At 38.2% G+C, this 25,865-nt stretch overlaps 1 protein-coding gene across 2 annotated transcripts in view; it reads left to right on the top strand.

Annotated features, from left to right (window-relative positions):
* The first annotated feature begins 14,378 nt into the window (after nucleotides 1–14,378).
* The window catches only part of slco4a1 (solute carrier organic anion transporter family, member 4A1), a 45,366-nt gene continuing 33,879 nt past the window's right edge, over nucleotides 14,379–25,865 (top strand). The window contains exon 1 of one of the 2 annotated variants that reach the window (XM_051880046.1): nucleotides 14,379–14,578. The gene's annotated coding sequence lies outside the window, so the exon portion shown is untranslated. The remainder of the gene's footprint in view (nucleotides 14,579–25,865) is intronic. The other variant, XM_051880045.1, reaches the window with a different exon arrangement.

Raw genomic sequence — 25,865 nt, 5'->3', positions numbered from 1 at the left:
GCCGCGATATCAAGGTCCCGCCTACACTCCCGCAAAATCGGTTAATACAGTTTACTGCAGAACAACACATTATGTCGGTGTGAAATAAACAGTTCTGGAAATGTAGAAATTAAAGTTAAAGCTCCAATCTCCTCCCAAAGATCCAGAAAAAAGTCAGTTGGTGCTTCAGTGACTACAGAGAAGCTGTCAATCTCAGCTGTCAATCATGACGTCAAAACTCACGTTTTTATAGCATCAAATAACTAACGTCAGTGTGATTAAAAACTGCCTAAAATGACAGAAACCATCTTTGGAAAAATATATTTGACGTGTAATTTAATTGTTTAGTTTGTCCCTCGTCCCACATTAGATGGAGAGGGCGGGGTTTATGACCTATACTGCATCCAGCCACCTGTGGGCAATCGAGACGCTTTGGCTTCATTTGGCACGCTTGATTAATATATAAGGTAATAGCAGACCTATATATAAATAATACTAAAATAAATAATAACTTACTATAATAGATCTTATAGGTCAATAGTTCAACACTACCTGTAAACAAATGATGATCAATTATAAAATAAATTAAATGTCACAAATGGTTCTCACAGCTTTTTATTTAGTTCTAAGCTGAGCAAATCAGCAGACCATGTGGTTTAATTTCCCAAGCTTCTTTAGAGTGGTTGAAAACGCACTGCGATTGTATCATTCATGCTGTTTGAAATGCTCTGAGAGTCTGTGCAACTGCATTTTGGCATTCAGTTGGTGTTAAGCAGGAGTTTATTAGCATGACTGGCAACCCCTCAATCTTCTATTAGTTTATCACAATGACCTGGGTTCATTTCGGCCTCTAGTTAGTAATGCAGCCACTTTCTTTTTACACAGATCAACTCCACAACAGTGTTCCTTCTACTCAAAACCTACGTGCAATTTAAAGATGGATTTCTGAAAATACTCACAAGTCATCAGCTATGCACATCTTCCATCCAGTAGCAGCGTAATGGGCAATGGAGTGTGCCCTCTAGTGGTAAATAGAAAATACAACACAACAAGGTCACAGGTCACAGGCAGACTGCAAACTACTGCTGAAAGCGGTTATTCATACATATTATTAGACATATTTGGTGGCAGATATAAGATATGTTTAACTGCGACTAATGTCTTGTACAAGAAAACAAACAAACAAATGAATAAATATTAGATAACAAGCCGCTTGTCCTTAATAACATATTGATCAGACAGAATAACATTTAATGTGACCAGTCCTAAATGCTCCCAAGTTCATTCCTGGCTCTCTATTCACATTTAATTTCAGAATCCAGAGACGTATTAAGTATTTATACAAGTAATACACATTAATTAATACACATAGGCTATTCCAGAACACAGGTCGTTTTATATAAACATCAAATGCCAGCACTAGCAAACTGACAATCCCGTGCTGATAACACCCTCTAGTGGTGAATAGGTGAAGCGCAATATCACTCATCTAAAGATCATCTCGGTGACTCAGGTACAGGTACTGGTCATATAATTAGAATTTCATCAAAAAGTTGATTTATTTCACTAATTCCATTCAAAAAGTGAAACTTGTATATTATATTCATTCATTACACACAGACTGACATATTTCAAATGTTTATTTCTTTTAATTTTGATGATTATAACTGACAACTAAGGAAAATCCCAAATTCAGTATCTCAGAAAATTAGAATATTACTTAAGACCAATACAAAGAAAGGATTTTTAGAAATCTTGGCCAACTGAAAAGTATGAACATGAAAAGTATGAGCATGTACAGCACTCAATACTTAGTTGGGGCTCCTTTTGCCTGAATTACTGCAGCAATGCGGCGTGGCATGGAGTCGATCAGTCTGTGGCACTGCTCAGGTGTTATAAGAGCCCAGGTTGCTCTGATAGTGGCCTTCAGCTCTTCTGCATTGTTGGGTCTGGCATATCGCATCTTCCTCTTCACAATACCCCATAGATTTTCTATGGGGTTAAGGTCAGGCGAGTTTGCTGGCCAATTAAGAACAGGGATACCATGGTCCTTAAACCAGGTACTGGTAGCTTTGGCATTGTGTGCAGGTGCCAAGTCCTGTTGGAAAATGAAATCTGCATCTCCATAAAGTTGGTCAGCAGCAGGAAGCATGAAGTGCTCTAAAACTTCCTGGTATACGGCTGCGTTGACTTTGGACCTCAGAAAACACAGTGGACCAACACCAGCAGATGACATGGCACCCCAAACCATCACTGACTGTGGAAACTTTACACTGGACCTCAAGCAATGTGGACTATGTGCCTCTCCTCTCTTCCTCCAGACTCTGGGACCCTGATTTCCAAAGGAAATGCAAAATTTTCTTTCATCAGAGAACATAACTTTGGACCACTCAGCAGCAGTCCAGTCCTTTTTGTCTTTAGCCCAGGCGAGACGCTTCTGACGCTGTCTGTTGTTCAAGAGTGGCTTGACACAAGGAATGCGACAGCTGAAACCCATGTCTTGCATACGTCTGTGCGTAGTGGTTCTTGAAGCACTGACTCCAGCTGCAGTCCACTCTTTGTGAATCTCCCCCACATTTTTGAATGGGTTTTGTTTCACAATCCTCTCCAGGGTGCGGTTATCCCTATTGCTTGTACACTTTTTTCTACCACATCTTTTCCTTCCCTTCGCCTCTCTATTAATGTGCTTGGACACAGAGCTCTGTGAACAGCCAGCCTCTTTTGCAATGACCTTTTGTGTCTTGCCCTCCTTGTGCAAGGTGTCAATGGTCGTGTTTTGGACAACTGTCAAGTCAGCAGTCTTCCCCATGATTGTGTAGCCTACAGAACTAGACTGAGAGACCATTTAAAGGCCTTTGCAGGTGTTTTGAGTTAATTAGCTGATTAGAGTGTGGCACCAGGTGTCTTCAATATTGAACCTTTTCACAATATTCTAATTTTCTGAGATACTGAATTTGGGATTTTCCTTAGTTGTCAGTTATAATCATCAAAATTAAAAGAAATAAACATTTGATATATATTAGTCTGTGTGTAATGAATGAATATAATATGCAAGTTTCACTTTTTGAATGGAATTAGTGAAATAAATCAACTTTTTGATGATATTCTAATTATATGACCAGCACCTGTATATCTCACTCTCTCTCTAACTCATCTAAAAACAGGCTTTGGCATTGTGTTTTGCATAGTTTTACATTTAACTGAGGACTTACCATTAAATTCAGCTACCTATATATGAGCTCGACCTTATTTAATCCTGCAAATGTCAACACATCGTTTGTGAAATGAGATCAACAAACTGAAAGTCAATCACTTAGCGTATAAGAGCTCCACAAAAAGAAACAAAGCAATCCATGAGGACAGCAGACTTATGTTCATTAGCAAAAGTTTCGTTGTGTGCACTAAATTAAAAAAGTTTAATAAATGTTTTACAATTAAATCTTACCGTTTGTTTGGTGATGGGTTGTTTGCGCAGAGTTTGCGCGGTTTGATTGATGATGATGTCATAAGATGGAGACATTAACACGTTTATTAAAAAAAAATAAGTAAATACATAAAAATGACAAATTTCATAAAGCTTCTTATACTGATGGACAGCGTACTGATTCATTACGCTCCGAAGCTTCCTGAAGCAGTGTTTTGAAATCGGCCATCACTAAATAAGTCGTTATTTTGTTTTGTTTTTTTGGCGCACCAAAACTATTCTCGTCGCTTTATAATATTAATATTGAACCACTGTACTCACATGAACTGATTTAAATATGTTTTTAGTACCTTTATGGATCTTGAGAGAGGAAATGTCATTGCTCCCTATGTAGGCCTCACGGAGCCATTGGATTTAAACAAAAATATCTTAATTTGTGTTCCGAAGATCAACGAAGGTCTTACGGGTGTAAAACGGCACGAGGGTGAGTAATTAATGACAGAATTTTCATTTTTGGGTGAACTAACCCTTTAAGGTTGTAGATGCTATGCAGTCTAGACCATGTGTCTTGTGTAAGTTAGAATAACTGAAGTACTGAAATTGTACAGCAATTTCAAGTTGCATGTGTGACTGGGTTGAATTTGTTTGTCTCCAAAGTGGAACACTCTGCTATTTTCCATATAGCTGCAGTTAGACCATGTACAGGAACATAGAACTGTCATAAGGCTACAATGTGGTTCACGATTGCATTTAACATAAATTGTTAAGAAAGAAAAATGGAAGGAAAAAAAAAAAAATCAAACTTCTTTATCTTCTCTCTGTGCAAGAATCTTCAATGAGAAAAATTATAATGCCCAGTATTTACCAACTAAAATGATCAACCTGAATGTCACATCTTGAATAGGCTAAATCCATTCAAGATCAAAACATGATTTAAATATGATCTCATTGATCTGCAACCCAGTCACAAGGGTTGATTTTCCCTTGCAACAAAACCATAAACAAAGTGGCGCAAGTGTTAGCAAACTCCTCTCTGGGAGAGCTAGATCACATGGGATCTGATCAAGTTATTTTACTGGACACATAATGAAAGTTGTGTGCAACGTTAATATCACGCAGAAACTCTATAGTCTTTACAGACCACAGAGATCCAAATGGTCGAGTGTTTGAATGGCACCATAAATACCAATTGCTAAACAAACAACACAGCACCACAAATGGTGACCTGATGCTCTGATCACAGATCTGGCTAGTGTAAACAGCATCATTTAAAGAGATTTCCCCAGCAGACCTGGGTGTCATAATGCTCACAACACAACAGACTGTGTAAGCACCACTGCAACAGTCAGGCTAAAATTATTCACATCTTCACATCATGCAAATCTAGCATACATCATTCACCTTCATACATATAGTACAAGGGAAATGATTTCTTTTCAACTGTGTCAAACAATTTTAAAGTGTTACAATCTTGTCAACTTCCTGTATGTAAACATTGTAAGTGCATAGGACATGTGCATGGCTATAATTACATCAATTAATTTCCAAGCATTCAAATTCCACATTCAAAATCTAAATGAGACCTGTTCAGCAATGCAACTGGTCTCTTTGGACACAATGTTTATTACATCCAGTCAGTCCTTAGCATTGTTGCAAACTAGGAGGGCCCCCTAGTTTCCAACATATGACTAATGACACATTTGTCTAAACAGTTAGAACTGAAATGCAGGCATTTCTGTAAATCAGTTACACAATTCCCAGTCAGACCTGCAGTATTGCGTGTGACTTTCTGTAAACATGACGATTGTAAAAGCTACACTAGAGATTTTAAATCTCTGTTTCTGTAAATCTCATTCTCTAATTGACCTGATTTAAACCTTATGTTTGTATTAAGGATTTCCAGTTAAATCCTTCACCTATGGAGATTTGACATGGCCGGCAAACCTTTGACGTGGCCGGCAACCAAACCTTCTACTTGAAGGTGACCGAGGACTTCTCAGAGGGTCAACTGAACATCCTGGGGAGGACACAGATGTTTCTGCAAAGTATAATGAGACTTTCCACTGACGCTTTCTGCTCATGCTGACCAACACAACAGACTTAGTACAACCAGTCATTCTACAGACTGAATACCACTACAACCAAGTGCAGGTGCAAGCAAACCTGACCAAGAGGATCACAGACATCATGTCCAGCTGCTACAGCATCCACTCAAGCACAGTAAACCTACACCTAAAAGGACTGTGTGTCACAGAGGTGCATTCTGCAGTACTTTCATCTTAATGTTCAACCTGCCTTAATGTTGTTATTTCAGGTGACGACTTGACTCCTGCACCCATCGACTAGCACTGCTAGCTACAGCCAGCCCTATGAACACTCCACCTCAACCCACCTCACCCCTTTCCCCATGGCTCAAGTCACTGAAAGTTCTCTAAGAATGCTTATGTACTATGTATGATGTATCTTGTGAATCTATTGTTTTTTCACTTTCATGTTTGGTATCATTTTAAATGTCTCAGTGCGATTGGTAAAATGGTTTCAATTTCACAGCAGTCACTTGTATTATGAGAAAGATTGAAAACTTGTGAGAATTCTGTTATCCTTTTTGGGTGTTGTCCTTTCAAGATATCTGATAACCCACTCCTCTCCCCCAAAAACAGGCATCAATGTAGTAAATATTCTGGGTATTTAAGGGAAAGTGCAGAACAGCCATTTGGGACATTCTGTAGCCAGAGACCCCCACGCAGTGATGTGTCAGTGTCTTAAAAACACTAACCACTGTGTGTATATGCATTTCTTACTCTTAGAGTCATCTTTGAGCAACTGATGTTATGTATTTATTATTTCTGAATTGGCTTATCATTGTCTAATTGTCTAATTGGTAATGATACAAACCTGATTCCAAAAAAGTTGGGACACTGTACAAATTCTGAATAAAAAAGGAATGCAATGATGTGGAAGTTTCAAATTTCAATATTTTATTCAGAATACAACATAGATGACATATCAAATGTTTAAACTGAGAAAACGTATTTTAAGGGAAAAATAGGTTGATTTTAAATTTCATGGCATCAACACATCTCAAAAAAGTTGGGACAAGGCCATGTTTACCTCTGTGTGGCATCCCCTCTCTTTTTATAACAGTCTGCAAACGTCTGGGGACTGAGGAGACAAGTTGCTCAAGTTTAGGAATAGGAATGTTGTCCCATTCTTGTCTAATACAGGCTTCTAGTTGCTCAACTGTCTTAGGTCTTCTTTGTTGCATCTTCCTCTTTATGATGCACCAAATGTTTTCTATGGGTGAAAGATCTGGACCGCAGGCTGGCCATTTCAGTACCCGGATCCTTCTTCTATGCAGCCATGATGTTGTAATTGATGCAGTATGTGGTCTGGCATTGTCATGTTGGAAAATGCAAGGTCTTCCCTGAAAGAGACGACATCTGGATGGGAGCATATGTTGTTCTAGAACTTGGATATACCTTTCAGCATTGATGGTGCCTTTCCAGATGTGTAAGCTGCGCATGCCACATGCACTCATGCAACCCCATACCATCAGAGATGCAGGCTTCTGAACTGAGCGCTGATAACAACTTGGGTTGTCCTTGTCCTCTTTAGTCCGGATGACATGGCGTCCCAGTTTTCCAAAAAGAACTTCAAATTTTGATTCGTCTGACCACAGAACAGTTTTCCACTTTGCCACAGTCCATTTTAAATGAGCCTTGGCCCAGAGAAAACGCCTGCGCTTCTGGATCATGTTTAGATATGGCTTCTTTTTTGACCTATAGAGTTTTAGCCGGCAACGGCGAATGACACGGTGGATTGTATTCACTGACAATGTTTTCTGGAAGTATTCCTGAGCCCATGTTGTGATTTCCATTACAGTAGCATTCCTGTATGTGATGCAGTGCCATCTAAGGGCCCGAAGATCACGGGCATCCAGTATGGTTTTCCAGCCTTGACCCTTACGCACAGAGATTGTTCTAGATTCTCTGAATCTTTGGATGATATTATGCACTGTAGATGATGATAACTTCAAACTCTTTGCAATTTTTCTCTGAGAAACTCCTTTCTGATATTGCTCCACTATTTTTCGCCGCAGCATTGGGGGAATTGGTGATCCTCTGCCCATCTTGACTTCTGAGAGACACTGCCACTCTGAGAGGCTCTTTTTATACCCAATCATGTTGCCAATTGACCTAAGAAGTTGCAAATTGGTCCTCCAGCTGTTCCTTATATGTACATTTAACTTTTCCGGCCTCTTATTGCTACCTGTCCCAACTTTTTTGGAATGTGTAGCTCTCATGAAATCCAAAATGATCCAATATTTGGCATGACATTACAAAATGACTTTCAACATTTGATATGTTATCTATATTCTATTGTGAATAAAATAGAAGTTTATGAGATTTGTAAATTATTGCATTCCTTTGTTATTCACAATTTGTACAGTGTCCCAACTTTTTTGGAATCAGGTTTGTACATTTTTACCTGAAAAATAAAATGTTATATTTGATTCATTCTGGATTCTTCTGAAATCATTATGACCAGTAGATTATGAGGAGGCTGATGCTACCGCAAATCTGTGTTCAGGATAGGTCATACGAAAGGCTCAATGAATGGAGCAGTAGGCACGTCATCTGAAGACCTTTTGATTTCTGTCTATCACTGGTTTAGCAAGATGTGTGGAAGTGGCTAAACAAACTACACTTTTTGTACGAGTGAGCAGTAGGCAACCAACTAAAACGTATTGGCTAACCCTACAACCTCTGACGAAGATCAGACTGGCAAATTTGTGTCCGTGAGATTATCGCAAACCTGGGGCGTGTATCTCTGTGCGGCATCGGGTCCCTAATGAGCAAATAATTGAAAGTACAGGATACCCAGGATAATCAAATATCTAAATGGATACATAACCAATAGTTATGATTAATTTCTAATTGGAAACACGATCTAAAAGTAATAATAATTTGAAATTGGAGTCAGATTAAGCGAGCAGCTAAAGTAAAATTTAAACTAAATTCTAAAAATTAAGTGAACTTCACAGGTGCACTGAAAAGACATACACACATTATACTTTCGCCCAGGCTGTTGGATTCCGTTCTTTGGGCCGACGGGTGGTCCTTACATAGGGTAGATCATCCCATTTAACAACGCTCGGTTCGACCTTCATAGTCTTCGAAGGCATGGACTTTGAAGTCCCCATCCTTCGAGGGATGCAGCCTCTGAATTGGGACACAGCTCATGTCTACATGCCTAAATGCATGAAGTTGCTGCCATGTGATTTTTCTTACAAAAACCCATCACTTCGCTTCAGAAGGCATTTATTAACCAACTGGAGTGATATGGATTATGAAAAGGAGTAAGGGTGAATGCTTAGGTAAGAACAGGTCCAGTCTAGTCAACTCAACTGTGTGTGTGTGTGTGTGTGTGTGTGTGTGTGTGTGTGTGTGTGTAGTTTCTGCAAGGGAACAGAGAAATCCTAATAAACGACAAATCAGGTACAAGGTAACTACCAATGCTACATTGAATTCACAGGCAATAAATTAATTTAAACAATACACAAGGCTATCTACTCATACTATAAGTCTACGTTCACACTGCAGGTAAATGTGGCCAAATCTGATTTTTTTTTTTGCCCACATGTGACTCATATGTGTTTTCTCATGACAGTGTGAACAGTACAAACCACATGGAATCTGATCTTTTCAACTCTGATTTGTGCCACTTCCATTTGTGGTACTAAATCCGATACAGGTCAGATGTTTTTAATGCGTTGGCAGTGTGAACAATCATATCAGAATTCATGTGATTTTTACATCACTCGAGATCAACATTCGTCACGATTCTGCACTCATGGGAGTTTATTCAAAGATTTTACATAACCAACGTTATCAAGACAGTTGTGAAAGGTAGTCAGTAGAAGGGCAGTGATGTGTCAGAACTTGTAGGTATTACAGAGACATCTCTATAATACAAGCAAAACATTAGAGCTCGTATCATAAAAGTTTTAAAACTCTGCTCTCTTTTGTCACATTGTCTTTATTTTTTATATTGTCTGCGCATAATTTCGGTGGCTTCTACGGCAGATCAAACTATAAATATTGCATACTTTAATGCCCTCCATGTTTACTTCCACAGCACGCTATGTGTGTTGCCAAGTCTGCAATTTTCCCGCAGAATTGGGTTACTTTTTCACTGTTGCCGTGGGTTGTTTTGCAACTCCGTGGGTTGAAGCGTCGCACCAATGTGATACTAAACCCCTCGAAAATGCAGTTTGTGTATCTTTTGTGCATGTAGGTCAGTTCAGAACCATTATCTGTTCACACTGGAAATCTGATATTGGCAACATTTAAAACAACAATGTGAACAGCTATACAAAAAAAAAAAGATCTGAGCAAAAATAGGAATTGAGCATTAAGGCTCGCAGTGTGAACGTAGCCTTAGTCCTCTGCATGGTACAGCCACATGCAACACAAAAGGAAGAAGCTGTGGGCACAGGTGCAGCTAATAAAGCCTGAGAGGGTCCTAAGTGGTGTGAGATTGGGTGGGTGGAGCTTAGGGCTAACAGGAAAATAAACAAGCCAAAAGGGGTGTGGCTCTTTCAGCTTAGGGACAAAAAAAAACAAAAAAACTTCCCAAAAGAATATGTTTACAATAGATGGATGCATTTTTTGGAACTTTAAAAACTCGAGCACCATTCAATCCCATTACAAAGCTGGGAAGAGCCAGGATACATTTTAACATAACTCCTATTGTGTTTGGCTAAAAGAAGAAGGGGATATACACCTAGAATGGCTTGAGGGTGAATAAATTATGGGATCATTTTCATTTTTTGGTGAACTATCCCTTTAAACTTGCACTTTGCTCACCAAAAAATGGTAAGGTATTGTCTCCTCTTTTTATGACAGTCTTGAATTCATATATTCATATATATATATATATATATATATATATATATATATATATATTAATAAATAAAAATCATATAGGCGTAAATAATAAGCTAATTCTAAACCACTTAAAGGGGGGGTTGATTATGATTTCACTTTTTTAACTTTAGTTAGTGTGTAATGTTGCTGTTAGAGCATAAACAACATCTGCAAAGTTACGACCCTCAAAGTTCAATGCAAAGGGAGATATTTTCTTTTAAAGAATTTGCTGCTTAAGGACTACAACAAATGGCTGGTAGGGGACTACAACGAGCTTCTTCCTGGGTTAGTGACATCACTAGCCCTAAAATTTACATAAACTCTGCCCCCGAGAACACACAACAAAGGGGGTGAGGTCTTGTCGGGCTGCTTTAGAGAAGAGGAAGAGTTGTTGTAGTAGAGTGTTGTTGCCATGCCGTCATTTTACGCCGGACTGCTTCACAAATGAGGGTCAATTCAACGCTGAATTTGCACAAAAGATTAACATGACGGCACATGCTAGTCGATGAGTTGAATCAACTCCACAGCAACTACATAAATTTATCCACTAACCATTTAGTTGCATTCTAAAAGTTGTAACTTCTTCCTGAGTCTCTCCATCAGTGTCCGACTCCGGTTTGAACAATGTAAGGCTGAACACCTTTACTGACAATCCTCGTTTTGGCTGCGTGAGATTCTCCAGCTTTGTTGTTGTTGAGCAACCGAAGCGTGAGCAGTTAAAGCTCCGCCTTTTTCTGGAAAGGGGACCGGGAGCAGCAGCTCATTTGCCTTTAAAGGGACACATACAAAAAGCGTGTTTATGCTCAAACCCAAATAGGAGCAAATTTGACAAGCTATAATAAATAATCTGTGGGGTATTTTGAGCTGAAACTTCAGACACATTCTGGAGACACCAGAGACTTATATTACATCTTGTAAAAGGGGCATTATAGGACCCCTTTAACAAATACACTCACTGGCCACTTTATTAGGTACACCGTGCTAGTACCGGGTTGGACCCCCTTTTGCCTCAGAACTACCTTAATTCTTTGTAGCATAGATTTAACTAGATTTTGGTCCATACTGTCAAGATAGCATCACACAGTTGCTGCAGATTTGTTGGATGCACATCCATGATGCAAATCTCCCATTCCACCACAAAGGTGCTCTATTGGTTTGAGATCTGGTGAATGTGGAGGTTGTGATCTGGTGACTACTCAATTGCGTAACCTGTTTTAAGAAAACAGTTTGAAATGATTTTAGCTTTGTGACATGGCACATTATCCTGCTGGAAGTAGCCATCAGAAGATGGGTACACTGTGGTCATAAAAGGATGGACACAGTCAGCAACAATACTCAGGTAGGCTGTAGCGTTGTTTAGTTGGGGCAATGTTTAGTTGGTACTAAGGGGCCCAAAGTGCATATCCCCCACACCATTACACCAGCAGCAGCCTGAACTATTGATACAAGGCAGCATGTTTTTATGTTCATGTCAAATTCTGACCCTTCTTATCTGAATGTTGCAGCAGAAATCAGAACTCATAAGACCAGACAGTGTTTTTCCATTATACTATCAGCTCAAACAATTCTGTCCATTCTCCTCTGCCTCATAAACAAGGCATTTTCACCCACAGAACTGCTGCTCACTGGATATTTTCTCTTTCCATTTACAGTAAACAATAGAGATTTTTGCTCTTCAAAATCCCAGTAGATCAGCAGTTTCTGAAATACTCAAGCCAAAACAAGCCAGTCTGGAACCAACAACCATGCCACATTCAAAGTCACTTAAATGACCTTTCTTCTCCATTCTATGTCCCAATTCAGAGGCTGCATCCTTCGAAGACTGCATTTAAAGGCAGAATGCATCAGAAGAATGCCTTAATGCATTCTTTGTTTCCTGGGCTGTAAAGGATAGAATGAGTGGATGATTAATCTAGCATTTTCACTTTTACTAAAACGGCTATCACACTTGAACGGAATGAGATAATTTCACCAAACTTGGTACACCTATGTACAGGCTCAGTCTGTGGTCGTGTGAAAAAGGATACGGCGACTGGCCACTTGGTGGTGCTATAAAATGAAAAAAGCTTGAAAACTGCTATAGCTATGCAACAAGTCAGTCTGACTGACTTGAAAACTGGCATGTAGTGTCTTTTTCCAAGGTGCCATGATTGTCTATGAGGACATTTGCGGATCTCGAAAAACACGGCTGCCATCGGCCAATGAAGTTTGAGCACCTATCTGACAAGGTCAGCAGAGGCCGATCGGAACGAAACTCACTGGTCCTGTTTGACTCACAGCCCTACAGGTCGAAAGAAATCAGCCACCGGGGGGCACCATCGCGTTTTTCAGGTGTGTAAATGATTGTATATTTCGTGATTTTTCACACATGCACACAATATTCATACCATATGATAAAACTCCTCATTCTGAGCAAATTTGCCCTAGGACCACTGCTGTCAAAAAACTACTTTTGTGAACTAGTCCTAGGTTTTTTGCTCAACTTCAATAAAACTACTTCAGTAATTCTCTGGACTCTCTAGGTCAATAATTATCAAAAAATGTTGAACTTTACCCTTTGGATAGCTATAACACAGGTCACATTTAACAATGGGTATGGCAAAATACACCCCAAAGCCTATAATTCCTAAACAAAAACTAAAAACTTCACAAAATCAGGGTGAGCATATGCAATATATCAGGGGTGGCTAATGTCGGTCCTGGAGAGCCACAGTCCTGCAGAGTTCAGCTCCAACCCTAATCAAACACACCTGAACAAGCTAATCAAGATCTGAAGGGTTGCTAGAAAGCTATAGGCAGGTGAGTTTTTATCAGGGTTGGAGCTAAATTGGGACAGCCTTTGTCATGCCACTGCAACGCAATCGGCCTTCGAAAGGATGCAAACTCTGAATTGGGACGCAGCTTATATGTTTCATGCTGAAAGAAACTACCAAAATCAAATGTTTTAGCTCTTTTTGTCAACATATATTATGAATATTTTGATTTTTAAGCCACATACAAACCCATAGTTTTTGTTGTCCTATCAGCGGGGGTGCACTACGCGCTTTGGTTTTAGTTTGTATGACTGTATCATTAATGTTAATGGTCATGGGCCCATATGTTTTTCAGCTAACAATTTGCATAGGCATATCCTGTATTTGCAATTTGCACCCCTGCTTGTCAGTGGTACAAAGCTGTTATTGCTAATAAAAGTCTAATCAGCCCCATGGTAAACCAGACATTCTTTTCCTCCCTTTGCAATGCAAACTAGATATTGACAGGAAATACTCAGACAGCATTCTCCAACCAGCATTCCAACCTTCACCTGCTTGACTTAAGTCATACTGGTTATATAAACACTGAGAATAGCTCACTTCCTGGCAAAAGCAACACCTAGAGACAGAAGCAGTGAAACCACTAAAGACTATAGTCAGACATCTCTTAGACCACATATACAGGTCATGAACCCACAAAAAATGAGCAACATTTTGAGTTACAACTGAACATTAAAATTAACAGGAAGCAAAGGCCACCAATGAGAAATGCAATCTGCTACTGCAAAGTAAATGTACATGGGATATTATTAAATGGTTTAGATTAGCATACTACTTTTCAAATGAGGATACAAAAACATTTTGAACAATTTATTTTAAGGAGGCATTAAGATATTAATGTACAGCAGATGGATGAATATAGTTCAAATATCCATTAACTGTTGCCAAAAATAATGCAACACAATAAAGACACGTTAAAAGAAAAACATACATTGACTTATAAATTATAATAAAAAGCCTACTTTTCTCCATACATTATAATGCCATTATATTTGTATATTACATGTCATTATATTTCTATATTATATGTCCTAATATTCTACTTTTTATTTATTTTATTTTTTTTTTACTGTCTAAACTTGACTAATTTTACATTTAAAACATGAATAACATGGAAACTTGCGATACGTGCATCAGCCAAACCATAAACCTTCTTGTTAACTGAGGATGCTGCTTAAGCGCGGCAAAGACAGTGTCACACGCGCAGCCGTTAGAACGGATGACACCTATTGGTCCAGCAGCATAACGCCATGGGGGCGGATTCTCATTGGATGAAACCTGCTTAATCCGAGAGCTGAACATTTTATAACATCTACAGCATAAGCGTTTATTCATGGATTTACGGAGGGAGAAACAATACACGCGAACTTAAAATGCAATGACAGATCTGTCGGAAATGGAGGAGTCATCTATATCCTCAGTAGCGTGACAACGTGAGTAGCTTTCATGACATTTCCATGTTGAGACAGTGATGAATGAACACCACATGTGAGAGTAATGATAACTGGGTATAATAGGATACAGTAAAGCAGCACTGGGCAGACAGTGTCCTAAACCACAGCGAGACATATAGCTGATGAGACGCTCGCTTATGTCTGCTTATTGTGTACTAAACGCTCAGACATCAAGTGCAGTGCAGACGACAAAGACTCATAAATGAGTCTGGACTGCGTATTTCCTCCACCTGTTTCCAGTATGCCAGTGGAGACACATGCTCATATAAACACAAACCGCGGGTCACTTCATGAGAGAATAAGGGCGTCCCATCCTAAAATATAGCTATTATTGTTAATAGCGTTTTACAGTATCTGTCTGTTCTGTCACGAAACATACGGTAAATGGCAGATTGTCTAATCATTAATAGCGTGGTTTATCCTCAACAAGCTCCAGTAAGGGCGCTGTACACAATATGTTTCTAACCGTTTGTTCCTCTAAACAGCACAACCATGCTCGGTTATTTGAGGACAACATTTTGCGATGTCCGAATCAAAACGTTATTTTAAGTCGAATCTTGGCTCATTATAGCCGCTCGATCGTTTTTGAAATGAACTGTTCGAAAGAATCGATTCGCTGAGATGAGATGAGCCGGAATTCTCATCACTATTCTGCTTTCCGGTGTGCTCGCGAACAACGACGTAACGTGAAAAACTCCGTGTTATGACTTATTTGTTCTTCTGTTATATTAAAACGACACTCTAGCGCAGTACTGTAACATGACTGGTGATTGGTTTATAAGTATTCTCAAATTCAGGTATGACTATGGCCCTGCGTGGATCAATGAAGGCGTAGCAGTTTTTTTTTTTTTTTTTTTCACAGGGCCCTGAAAAATGTATACATATGTGTATGTTAAAACACATGGAAAAATAGAGGAAATGTAGAATGTCCTGGAAAATTGTTTTGTTATCCTGGATTTTTTATTTATATTTTTTATAATTGTTCTGTTTTCCTTTAGCTAAGAAAGAAGAGTTTATCATAAAACAATAAATAATAAGTGAAGTAGCAGAAAGTACTATGATCAGGGATACTGAGTTTTTTTTTGTTTGTTTTTTTGACATGTGAGAGAAGTATCTTGAATGATGATAGTGTTGGCCCTTGCAGCAGTTAACTGCACAAATGTTTACTCACCCTCAAGCCATCCTAGGTGTATATGACTATCTTCTCTCAGACTAACACAATCTAAGATATATTTATCCTTGCTCTTCCAAGCTTTGTAACGGTATAAAAAATAATCCATATGGCTCCAGGGGTTTAATAAAGGCCTTTTGAAGTGAAGCAAAGCGTTTTTGTAAGGAAAATATCTAATTATAGAAAATATCATATTTAAAACTTTATAAATTCAAATAACTAGCTTCCGGCAGACAACCGTATACATAATGTGCAAGTCGACTTGCGACAAATGAGTAACCCCCTAACGCGATGTATGACGTAGCCTGTAGGAGTAAGCTTAGACACCCCTCGCGGTTTAAACAAATAGAGCTGTGCAACAAACTCAAGCTCCTCTTCTCATATCGAAATCCTCTGACTTTTCTCTTTAAAAATAATCGTTTGAGACTTCTAATTGGTGACTGGTGTTTTGTTTTGTTCTATCCTCTGTGCTTCCGCGTTCGTCATTGCGTCATGCGTCGGTCAGAGGTAGGGCTGCACGATTAATCGTAATCGAATCGAAATCGCGATTTAGCTTAGTGCGATTATGATATCGCAAAGGCTGCGATTTTTAATTTTATAAATATGTACACAGCATGTTAGTGAAGATCTGCTCTGTGATCAGTAGTAAACAACGCTCCATCTGAGAGCACTGCATTAGAAAAAGCAACACACGTCAAATATACAAACTTTCCAAACATGAGAAGCCTTTATGAACTTCTTTTCTAACAAAAGACAACATTTAATGTGTTTTTTTACTCCAAACTCTCTTCATAACATCAGTTATCGTTCAGTGTTTGAAATAGCATTTTGATTAGCATTGGATTATAAATATACTTTATTATTACGGAAATACCCGAGAAAGCCTTTTCCACAGCCGAGATGCATAAGAGGCACGTAGTTCATATTAAATACATGGACTCCATTTTTGATTTTGCATACCTCCATACAAAAATAAAGAAATTATTGAGACAGATTTTTATCATAATAATATAATATTTGATAATAAATCCTTAGACCTTTCTAATGATTTATAGACATACTGCTTGCATGTTAACAGGTAACCCCACATTTTGTCATACAAGTTTTAAATATTATTTTCTAATTATTATAGTTATATTTAAAATTAAATACTAATGCTAAATACTTTAATAATGAAAGTTATTACAACAGTAATATTTCTTATTTGGTTTAATATTTTTATTTAGCAATAATGATAATAATAATAATAAAAATAATTAGTCAAAATAATATATTAGCACAAAATTTCGGGTCAAATTCTGCAGCCCTACAAACAAGCAAAACAAGCCTGGTATTGTTTATCTTTTTTCTTTTTTTTTCATTTGTTTTATAAAATCGCATTTTAAATCCAAATTTTAACCAGAAAAATCGCAATTAGATTTTCTCTCCAAATCGTGCAGCCCTAGCCAGAGGTTGCCGCAAATTGATGTGTACGGGCGTTTGCCGGAAGCTAGTTATTATAGTTAATAAAGTTTTAAATATGGATATTTTTATTACAAAAATCCATTGCTTCGCTTCAGAAGGTCTTTATTAACCCCCAGGAGCCGTATGGATTATATTTATGATGAATGATGCATTTGTTTTTTTGCTTTAAAATGTCAACCCCCCCCCATGAGTAAATCATTGGATAATTTTCATTTTTGGGTGAACTATCCCTTTAAGGGTGCATCTCAACCAGCTCCCTAGTTCAGTAGTCAGGGCACTGATCGGGGAGTCAGCCATTTTAAGGGCTGTCCCAATCACAGAATCCTTCCAGGGCACTGAAACGTTCACTCCCTAAAAAGTCCCACAATGCACCGTGAAAACCAGGGAGCATCAATGCTCACTTTGCTCCCTTAACGCAAGTTCTGAAGCGCGAAACTTAAATCACGTGAGCAAACTCACTACACATAACGACGCACAATAGATGTTTTTAAAAATACAAACCATTATGTTATTGTATTTCAGCATAAACATACGTCGCTGGACAGGTGAACATAATCTAGCTAACATTTATAATTTATTTATGCCTGAAATGTTGCACCGTATATGTAACAAGCAAAGTATTTACCATAATGTGCTTTAAATAACATGTCAGAAAGATATCAGCTCTGCTGTTGTTCATAAGTACCAGTAGTGATGTTGTACAATGTGGACGTTGTCACGTGTCATCAGTGTCCCAGTGTCTAGTGATCCAGCTACATATTTACTGTCCTTACCAGTGCCCGAATTTGTGTACACGATATACTGATTCACCAGCTAGGGAGCTGATTGAGTTTTTTTTGTTTTTTGTTTTTCTTTTGCAAACAAAGCATTTGCGTCGCCTTCATAAAACTGAGGTTAAACCACTGGACTCACATGGATTACTTATGATGTCTTAACTGCCTTTCTGGGGCTTGAAAATGGTAGTTGCGTAGGCTGTCAATGGAGGGACAGAAAGCGCTCAGATTTCATAAAAAAGATCTTAATTTGTGTTCCGAAGATGAACGAATGGCTTACGGGTTTGGAACGACATGAGGAATTAATGACAGAATTTTCATTTCTGGGTGAACTATCCCTTTAATTACAAAATATTTGAAGGCTACATGTTAATGTTTTTATGTATTATATTATGTATTAAATTATCATTAGCATTAATAATTTATTGACTTTAATATTTTTATTTTTAAATAGTTAAAATATTTAAATGGCTCATATTAATAAACTAATTTTAATGGCCATAAACTGTACGTCTTTTAAAGACTTATGGAGAGAGGAATATATTACTATAGGGCGATCTTTGTCTTTTATTTCCGAAATTGAAAATGTCCTGGAAAATTATAACTGAAAAGGGTGGGAACCATGTTTTTATCTACACAGTAAACACAGAACATTTACTTAACATCAACCTAGGGTTCCTGTTTGGTTATTTTTGGGGAACCAAATACAGTAATAACGTTCTAAGAACATTTTCTGGAGGTTCCTTTTACAACCAAAAACGAATGTTCCCAGAATGTTCTGGGAACTAAAAATTGTTAGCTGGTACATTATCAAAATTCAAAATTCCTTAAAATCTGTGTTGACCGTTGCGTTAATTGTTTATAACTTAGTTTACAAGTTTCAGAAATGTGACTGTTTAATTACACAATATTTAAAATATTTGGAAATGTTTATAGTTAATATAAACTCCCTTTTCTACATTCAGAATTTTGATGTTGATAAAAATTGTTCATAAACAGCAGTCACTCCTTGTGACTAAGCCTTGAACACACTCTTCTCCTCCAGAGACAATCCAACAGTATAATGATTAAGTGAAATATGAATCACCTGACATATTGCAAATGTGATGCAAGAGATTCAATTAACTGGAAATCCCTATTTACTCTTTGTGCCCCACCTCCTCCCACTATACTACCTCCTCTGCTAATCTGTAAGCCAGTTTAGACTGTATGTATGATCACTGGTAATCAGCTTTTTACCTTTCAGCCTTTTAGTCATTATAAAAAGACACTGTCATGGAGCCATAACACATTTCCTCCCCCCCCCCAGCTTTTTTATTGATTATAAACACAAATAAGAGTGTAAACAGTGACAAAAATCATAGATAAATACAGTGTGTTCCAATATTTAAAAAACAAACAAACAAAAAAACACACATTTTGAACAAGCAAACCACAGTCAGAATATAATGTCACTTGTTCAAGCTGTTTATGACATTTGTAATACAACCATCATACAACCACCATAATTTTGATACCCAAATTCCCGAGATGGGGATAAATGCCATAACTTTAAACATGGTGGAGGGGAGAACTACTGCTGTGACAGGTATGATTTATTAGTCCCCATCTTGTCATTAATGTAGTGCGTATTTACATATATGAATAATCATTTGAAGCATATTGTATGTTTTATACACATCGAAAATAGCTTGCATTTGACTGAAATTACAGAATCGTCAGCAAGCGGACTATCTGGATAGCATTGTGAATGTTTATATGGTTGCCAGTGCATGGGACAATACATATAATTTTGGTTTTAATAAGATTTTCACAATAAATAGGCAAGAATAAACCTGACGTCCTGCATGTTTGCTGTTCATTCCCACAACAAAGCACTTGAATGCAACAAGCTCGTAATCACAACTTCTGAAGTGGGAATTATGACATTTCCGATAGCACGTGAAGGCAGCATAAGTCTTGTTTTCTGATGGTCATGTTACAAATGTTATTCCATACCCGCCAGGCTCTAACAGTCCTAATTAGGACTGGTTGAGAAATTACTCTCATTAATATATTGAAAGAGTGGACTCCACAACTTCCAAAACTTATTTGAACATTTCTTGAGGGAAAATCATACCTTTTCTAACTAAAGAACATCTAATAGCCAATGAGAATTTGAAGGGGGCATTTTGGACTTCCAATTCCTCAATATTAAGGCCCTTTCACACTGAATGCGAAAATTTGGCGCGAATGTTCGGTGCGATGACACTCTTAAATCAAAACAATTGTTCTCTATGGAGACTTTCACACTTTTTTTTTCACCCAGTGTGCTGATTTTTTTTCCCCCCTGTCGCTCCACGATGAAACGGGCCCTAATATTTTCTATAGTCTCTGGACAAAGACTATACATTTGAAAGTATATTTGTGAGATTAGACCTTTTATTGTACAAATTGGAGTAAAAAAAAAAAAAAACTATTCAAAGGAGTATCATTAGGCAGGAGAGGAAAATCTGGGAATGTAACCCAAGCAAAACTACGAACTTGTAAGTATCTGAAAAAAAATGCTGCTTCGGAAGTGAAAATGTGTCCCTAAGCTGTTGAAAAGAAGCAAACGTGCCATCAATATATAAATCATGAAATTTATTAAGGCCACAACTAGACCAAAATAAAAAAGCACTATCCAACAGGGAGGTAGAAAAGACATGATAATTGGCTATCGGAGCATGGATTGAGTATGACTGTAATCCAAAAAAGTGCTTAAATTGAGTCCAAATCTTAAGAGTGGTCTTAACTATCAGATTCATAGCAAAAGGTGAGGTAGAAGACAGAATGGGATAATGTACTAAAGCATTCAGTGAGCTGGGTTTAGTGGAATTTGCCTCCATCTTAAGCCATGAGGGAGGAGACTCTAAATTCTTATTTTGAAGCCAGAATTTTAAAACTCTAACATTGGAGGCCCAATATTAGAACCTCAGATAAGGTAATGGCTTGGGTCTCTGTAAATATACTTTACGTAACATGACCTGGGGATCTTTTTATTCCAGATAAAGTCCAGCATATTGGACTCTAAATCTCCAGCCAGTGGGGAAGGATAGAGCAGCTTAATCCATGAAATAAATTTCTTTCCAAAACCAAACTTATCCAAAGTATAAAACAAATAGCTCCACTGCACTCTATCAACCGCTTTCTCCGTGTCCAACGAAATCAAAGCTTTCTCTGTATTAGCCTGTGAAGTATTACAAATTGTATTAAAAAGCTGCCTGAGATTAGAGAATAAGTGACGATTCCAAATAAAACCTGTTTTGTCTAATGAAATAATAGTCAGAAGAACTTTTTCCAGTCTTAAAGCTAGCAATTTTGATTTCAGTTTGAAATCTACATTTAGCAAACTTATCGGATGGAAGGAGGTACAGTCTAATGGGTTCTTGTCTTTTTTCAAAAGAACAGAAATAGAGGCCTGATTGAAGGTCTGATAGAGATGGCCTTTTTCCAATGATTCATTAAACATATCCAATAACAGAGGGGAAAGTTTTTGCCAAAACACTTCATAAAATTACACCGGGTACCCATCTGGTCCTGGACTTTTCCCAGACTGTAAGGAAGAAACTGCTACATAAAGTTCTTCGATAGTAATTGGCTGATCTAATTCCTCCGAAGATGATTGTTCAATGGGAGGCATAACTAAATTACTGAAAAAATTTCAAAACTACAGTTACAAGACAGCTCAGATGAGTACAAGGACATAAAATTCTTTGAATACAGAGTTAACCTGTAAAGGATTTGTAGTAATAGCTGAGTTAGTTGGAATTTGGGGAATTTGATTGGAAGAGGCTGCCTTGCATAACTGGTGCGCAAGCAGTCTACTAGCTTTATCACCATGTTCAAAATAAGTAAACCTTGTTCTGAGCAGAAGTTCAGTTGTGCAGTCATAAGAATATCAAACTCAGGTTGTAAAGACAGGTGCTCTTTGTATATATCTGGGGACGAGGACTTGGCATATAAATTATCAAGCTGAGATATTCGCTTTGCCAATGTAGATAACTTTTCAGTCCTCAGTTTCCTCTCGTATCCAGTATATGAAATTATTTCTCCCCTAATGTATACTTTTAGACTTTCCCACAGAAACCTCTGGAGTTTTGTTTACACTAATAAAAAAATCAATTTGCTGAGATGAAACGGATGAAGTCCTCATTTGAAAGAAACCTTTTATTAACTTGCCATAGGGTACGTGACTTAATGAAGCTTTCAGAATGAATGTTCAAACAAACTGGAGCATGATCACCAAGAACAATAGCTTCATATCTGCAGTCAACCAGATTTGGAAGAAGCCTATTGTCCACCAAAAAACAATCAATACGTGTGAAAGTGTAATGAACGTGGGAAAAAAAAGAATATTGCCTGATAGAGGGGTTAAGAAATCGCCAAGCGTCAGGAAAAGATAATTATTTCATAAATAATTGGAATACTTTAGAGGGTTTTGACCATAGACTGTAAAAAAAAGATGGACGACGCGACGCCGCTTTCTTCTATTGTAATGAACTGAATGTAAAACGTACGACGATGGGCGTTGACATGTTACGCAAAAATGTCAGTTTGGAGCCTGGGCATGCACAGAAGTAATCGTCAGTGGAGCCTGGAGGCGGAGTCGCGGTATCAAACTTCCGCCCAGACGACTGCGTCATCATTGATGTATTTTAAATAGGCTATATAAATTATACACAATTTAAAATTCTACCTACAAAATAATAGGCTATTCTGTTTCTAGAGCAATAATATTTTTGAAACAGCAAATTCAGTAGATAAACTCAATACAATATGCCACTAGAAACAACTCTAAAATGTCAGAAACAGTCCTGCCATTTTAAATAAAGTTGAACTAACGTTACAGGAGATCGATCGCTGTAGACAGTGCTCTACAATTAATTAGAGTAGGCTATCATTAGTTTTGTTCTGCTAATTATTAATTTATAAAAATAATTAGTAACTGCCAGATAATGATCACCTGCTTTTTCCCGTCATGGCTAACGTTTGCCGTGTTATCTTAGCTAATAACATTTATTAATTAACTTATAAAGCCCACATTTAATGTTACCGAAAAAAGTTCAGTGATCCGTCAGATCCTGTAGGTCAGTTAGTACAGTTTACTGCTGAACAACTCATTTTGTCGGTGTGAAATAACACAGAAATCGAAAATTAATAGTTAGTTATATATCTTCAATCTCCCCTCGAAGCTCCGACAGTCCTCAGAGAAGCTGTCATTCACAACTGTCAATCATGATGACACGCCCCTTTTCTATAGCATCAAATTGCTAGCTAAAATCAAACGTATCACAAAAACGAACAATTGAATATATATCAGCGTGATAACAACTACCTTAAATGACCAAAACCATCTTTCGGAAAATTTTATTTGAAGCGTAATTTATTTTTTTGTTTTGACTCATTCGTTTCGTTTGAATGGAGAGGGCGAGGTTTATGACCTGTACTGCATCCAGCCACCAGGGGGCGATCAAAGAGCCCGCAGCTTCACTTTTCAGGACGTATGAGGCACACCCGGTTTTGACAGAGGAGAAAAGTTAGAGGAGGAGCGATCCAGCTGTGGATTAAGACAGCAATTAAAGTCAGCATTTTGAAATAAAAAAAAACACCTGACTGCAAAACAAAACCCAACGAACTTGCATTTAAAACAACCCCATGTACATGCCCCTCAACATCCCACCCCTCCTGGCTGAAGTATCTCCCCAAATGAGATGTGCACTTATTTCCCCCACCAAACAAAATGTCTTGCCACATCGTAGCTGTAAGAGCTCACAGAACTTACAACTAATCCGGCGTACAAGGCATTGCGACATTTCCAATCTATAACTTTGTGCAAAGCATTAATTCAAGTAAACCAACAGAAATAAATCCAGTGTACTGAGTTGTGTAGTATTAAAGTTTCAACAAAGGCTGAAACAGCTGCCACAGTCATCAAACATTAAAACAGAGAGGGGAAAAAAAAAGAAGAAAAGAAGGGGAAAAAAAGCGTTGTGACTTTCCATTGTTGCTGAAAATTTAGAACATTGTCAGATCAAGCAGTGTGCTGTCAAACAGCCTATTCAACAGTGCAGCCATACACACCTTTTTTAACGTTTTTTTTCTGACAAAGTCTAAAGCCAAACTGGGATCATCAAACCTGCGCACTTCACCTCCGGGTAAAGTAATCTGTAAGGTCGCTGGGAAACAGAGCCCAAATTTGATGTTCGGACATGAGTGAAGTCGGGGGGGATGGAGAGCTTCTTTTCATTGTAAAGAAGAGGCGATGACTGCCACGCACGATGCAGAATTTGGTTTCGAACTTGAAAGCTGCTGACCTTGATATTGATTGGCGAGGCGGCTTTCCTGCACTTGGCTTTTCTAGAAGCGAGCGGTGGGCCCGATCAAGTACCGGCTGGCTGTCAAGTCCCAATAATTCCTGAAGAAGTTGCGCTATGAATTCGGTGGTACGCGAGCCCTCGGACCCCTCAGGTAAGCCCACCAGACGGATATTATTCCATCTTGAACGCCCTTCCAGGTCTTTGCACTTCTTGGAAAGACTTTCCACCTGAGCAGTCAGCTTGTTAACATTAACTTGTAGCTCGTCCAATTGGTCGCTGTGATTGTTAGCAGCCCGTTCAAGGCTCGTAACAGTCTCTCCCAACGAACCCATCTGTCTCTCAAAAGGCTCCAGAACTGCAGTTATCTCTCTTTTTACAGAGTCGGACACAATTGAGTTGAAGTTGCTTATAATGTCTGACCGCATTTCATCCATCATTTACCTTATGCTCGACACCAAGTCCTTGCAAGTCTTCGATACCCGTTCAGGAGATACTCGATGCTTTGCACGGCCTTTTGCCAGTGTCCAGTTTAGCTGCTTTGCCAGCCATCATGAAACTCACAAGCAAATCGATAAACTCAGAAATAACCCGAAGCAGCAAGAAGAGCACAAATAGAAATAAATTATCAAAAAAATAACATTAAAAGTCGCAAATCTGAGGAGCCACCGCAAAACACGTCTCACATCCTCACACCTCCACACCCCCATAACATTTCCAGGGTTCCCAGAAGTGGAAGTCATCATAGATGGGTACATTTATATAGTGGTGATGAATGGAAACTTTAGATTACACTTTATTTTAGGGTTTTCTAACTAGTTGCTTATTAGCATGCATATTATTAGAATATTGGCTATTTATTAGCACTTATTAAGCACATATTAATGCCTCATTTTGCATGACCATATTCTACATTCTTAATCCTACGCAATTCATAAACTAAACAACTACCTTACTAACTATTAATAAGAAGTAAATTAGGAGTTTATTGAGGGGAAAAGTCATAGTTAATAGTTTATATGTGATCCCTATACTAAAGTGTTACCAATTAGGCTAACACTTTAGATTAGGGAACACATATTCACTAATTAACTAGGGGTTTTCCCTCAATAAACTCCTAATTACTGCTTAATTATAGTAATTCAATTATTTGTTGTAGTGGTATATTTTTCAAGATGCACCTGACTTAAGTTTACCTGTTCCTGGGGCGTCTCCTAATTGACACCCGAGCGTCTCCTAATCGACATTCAATAAATTTCCTGATCTTTCGGAGCGTCTCCAAATCGACACTCAATAATATATGATCTTTTGGAGAGTCTCCTAATCGACACTCAATAATATCTCAGTCAACGTCTTGACCCCCTTAAAAACCTAGTGTTCCCTAACCTGACTTGCTGTGCAGCAATAACCAGAGACTCCAGTTTTTGTCCTTCAAAGCTTTAATCACGGCCGGGAGAATTCCCATCAATCCCAGAGAATCTCTCTCCGAACAAAGGAATGCCTCAGCTCGCTACGTCACGTCA

The sequence above is a fragment of the Ctenopharyngodon idella genome, chromosome 22, assembly GCF_019924925.1.
Source record: "Ctenopharyngodon idella isolate HZGC_01 chromosome 22, HZGC01, whole genome shotgun sequence".
In the NCBI taxonomy this organism is placed as follows: Eukaryota; Metazoa; Chordata; class Actinopteri; order Cypriniformes; family Xenocyprididae; genus Ctenopharyngodon; species Ctenopharyngodon idella.
Note: the sequence above shows the minus strand (reverse complement) of the source record. Positions and strands in the feature narration are given on the sequence as shown.